A 4,109-nucleotide genomic window follows, 5' to 3' on the forward strand; every position below is an offset into this window, starting at 1 on the left:
TTGTGACAATGTACATAATGTACAAGCATATGAGAATCGTATACAATCTCCTTGTAGGACATTCGACAATCGCTCAGATAATTTATTGCTATTTGTATATATTTTTTATATTCAAAAAATAATCCTAATAAATAAATAAATAAACAGTAAAAACAATTAATAAAAAAATTATCAAAAATTTAAATATCAAATAAAGTTTAATTTATTTTATTCAACAATTTTTTTTACTAAAGGTCAAATTAACATTTTAATTTTATTTTTGGTAATTATGATTGTTAAATTATAAGTAAATATTTAATGAAAATTATATTAAAAAAAACAATTCAGGCCTATCCTAATAACTCAAATATAAATAATAAAAAAAATCAATAAGAAGATAATTGAATAAAATATTCTCTTAAAATATTTAAATAATAAATATATTCATCTATAAAATAATCCTCATTTCATCCTTGAGACTCACACCATTAATTAAACATGACTACTCCGGCCACCACCACCATCCTCCTCCTCTTCCTAGCCCTCTTCTCCGCCTCCCTCAGCCTCATGATGGCGGACATGTCAATCATCGAGTATGATAACAATCACCAATCAAAATCCAGAACCGACGAAGAAATTATGAATATTTACAAAAAGTGGATGGTAGAGAATGGAAAAGTGTTTCGAAATTTTTAAGGATAATTTGGTCTTCATAGATGCTCATAACTCCGAGAACCGGACCTACAAAGTTGGATTGAACGTGTTTTCCGATCTGACCGATGAAGAGTATCGATCCTACTACCTCGGCATGAATTATGATGCCGATCTCCAATCTGATCAGTCAGAGCTGGACAGCCAAAGGTATGCTGTGTCATCAGGTGAAATTCTCCCGGAGTCCGTTGATTGGAGGACGAAAGGCGCCGTCTCACCGATTAGGGACCAGGGAAAATGCGGTAAGATTTCTAAATTAGAAAGTTAGTATGACTCCAAGTCATTCAATCAAACTATTAAACAACTAAGATAAGTAGATAACTAGTATTATTATTTATAACAAAAATGGTGATATATAATACTTGATAGATAATAAATTATATTTTTGTGACTATTATGTTGTAGTTGTCTCTATCTATAGTTTCGGCTATTTCCATTTTTAGAGAGAATAAAACAAAAGTAAAAAGTATTTGTCTCAGAGTGTAATTTAATAGTTTTGGAACAATTTGATAAAAATATAAAGTCAAAAGTATGTGCCTAAGATGAAAATAATTTAATAGTATTAGAACAATTGAATTTACTAGCTTGTATATAAAAATATCTTGGTTTGATTCTCATTTAAGATACATTATGTTGGAGTAAATGTCATGATTTATTATATGGTTAATTCTAGCTAAGTATGGGAATAAATGTGGTTAAAAAAATATAGTTTTGGAACAATTTGAGTTCATATATATATATATATATATATATATATATATATATATATATATATATATATATATATATATATATATATATATATATATATATATATATTGATCTTGTGTTGTTTTTTAAAATACCAGCATGTTGTTGGGCTTTCTCGGCGATTGCAGCGGTGGAAAGTATCAACAAGATAGTAACAGGACAGCTGATTGATTTGTCAGAGCAAGAACTTGTTGACTGCGAGAAAACTAGCAAAGGCTGCAAAGCCGGGTACATTCGTACCGCTTTAGATTTCATTATTCGCTACGGTATAGACAGGGAGAAAGATTATCCTTATCAAGAAGCCAAAGGCACCTGCAATGCCACGAAGGTTATCAATCGTGAGCTTGACTTTTGGGCTTGTTAATTTTTATAAATCTGTCTAGCTACTCATTTGGTTGATTGATTGCAGGTGAAATCAAAGGTGGTGAGCATAGACAGTTATGAAAGAGTACCAAGCAACGACGAAAATGGTTTAAAGAAAGCTGTCGCACACCAGCCCATCAGTGTCAACATTGAAGCTTATGGCAAGGAATTCAAAAATTATGTCTCGGTACGTAAGTAGTGGAAAGTTATATTATTTTGGATTCTGATATAGATCTATAAGTGAATATTTTGTGATTCTTTTGGTTATGGAAGGGTATTTTCACGGGAAACTGCGGAACCAACCTAAATCATGCAGTGTTGGTGGTGGGATATGGAAGTGTGAAAGGACTTGATTATTGGATAGTGAAGAATTCATGGGGAACGAATTGGGGTGAAAGAGGATATATGAGGATCAAGAGGAACGATGTTCCTAGCGGTAAAGGAGAAGGGAAATGCGGCATAGCTATACAAGGTTTTTATCCCACAAAAAGCGGAAAAGCTAAGTTATCCCACGTTAGTACTGCATGAACGTATCAATTAAATTAAAGTACCAAATCTAAGTTATAATAAGATGGAGGTGGCGGTGGTCATTTCCTTTGTTTTGTTGTTATTCTGTATTTAATAAACTCATGTTATATTATTAAAATTGGTGTTGCACAACTAAAGACAATAACATATAAAATTGAAGTATAAAATGTATTTAAGTATGTAGAATGTATAGAAAACAAACAAAGAACACATTAACATATAAAATTTAAGAACTACCAAAATTTAACTATGACAAAAAATACCCTTCAATTTTCATGAAAGATTATTAAGCTTCCACAGCTTGTTGAACAAAATGAAGAAAATCAACTAAGTAGTATCTACCGTTCTTTATTTGGTTAGCAATTTTAAATTTGTTATCGTTCATGTTACTTAGTTATATCACGTCCTCTCTTATTATAAATACATTAATTATAGTCATCTTATTGGATTAAATCATGGTTAGCATTAACGTTCATTATCAAGACTTTTAAAATTGATAGTTTACGCAAAACCGTTAAAGATTTGTAAACTCGTAAATAAAAATCGAATCGTAAAATCTACTCTAAAAGTACATTAATTATTAAAATATATATAATTATAAATAGAAAAAAAAAACGGAACCATATAATAATAAAACTAAAATATAACTAATCAACTTAATTATTCTTTAATATATATACACTGGTAAAAAATGACCTTTACCGACGGTTTTTACCGAAGGTTTTGTAAAACTCTCCTAAATACTCCCAAGAGAAACAAATCTTTCGGTATAAAAAATAGATTCCGAGAGGGGTGTAAAACCTTCAGTTTTATTAATCATTACCGAGAGTTCTACAAAGAACTTTTGGTTTTTACATTCCCAAAAAACCCAAAAAAATTTGAAGTGTTGGATGTGGGCTAATTGCGAAGGTTTTTGTAAAAACCTTCGGTTTTGATTTCCCTTGGTTTTTTAATTACGAAGGTTATTAAAAGAACCTTCGGTTTTGCCTTTTTTGAAAAGTTCATTTCCGAAAGTTTTACAAATAACCTTCGGTTTTGCTCATTAAAAAAAAATTCTAATTTTGGTATTGGTTTTTTCCGAAGGGTCTTTAATAAACCCTCGGTTTTGACTAATATCAAAACCGAAAGTTTTATGAAAACCTTCGGCATCAACCTCTATAAATACAAACCCTAACCCTTCTCTTTTTCATTTCACTCATCTCTCCTTTCTCTCTCTTCCGCGCCGCCGCCGCCTGCCTCCTCCAAGCGGTTCTTCTCCTCTTCTTCTCCTCTCTCGTTCAAGTAATTTGTTTCATTTGGTTTTTTTTGTTTTGTTTATTATAAGATTTAGATTTCTTAAGTTTATATATATATATTATAGATCTAGATTTATGCAAGTTTACGCTATTTTTTTTGATTAATATATATATACATATATCTGAAAATGCATTTAGGATATGGGTGATTCGACATGGAAGAGACTTCGACGTACACCGGAGAAACTGCATCCTTTTTACCAGAATCTGATAGCACAATCAGAAATTGCGGCACGTGAGGAAGAGGTAAGACAAATGACGCTGGAAATGGAACAAATCCGATTAAGGGATGCGGAAAGAGGTCGTTTGCTTAGTGAAATTAAAACGGACAGGGCCGAAATGGCCCAGAGATTAGAGAATCTCGTACAGGAACTTGTGGTGTTGAGGAGTCGACTGAATCAACCACCCCCTCCTTCCACCCCATCTAATAATTAATTAATTTCTAGATTTATTATGTTTTTATTAGTTTTTCCGTACGAACGA

At 31.5% G+C, this 4,109-nt stretch overlaps 1 pseudogene; it reads left to right on the plus strand.

Annotated features, from left to right (window-relative positions):
- The first annotated feature begins 471 nt into the window (after positions 1-471).
- On the plus strand, positions 472-2,331 carry LOC124918309 (annotated as a pseudogene).
- The last annotated feature ends 1,778 nt before the right edge of the window (positions 2,332-4,109 follow it).

This window comes from Impatiens glandulifera, unplaced genomic scaffold, assembly GCF_907164915.1.
Source record: "Impatiens glandulifera unplaced genomic scaffold, dImpGla2.1, whole genome shotgun sequence".
Lineage (NCBI taxonomy): Eukaryota > Viridiplantae > Streptophyta > Magnoliopsida > Ericales > Balsaminaceae > Impatiens > Impatiens glandulifera.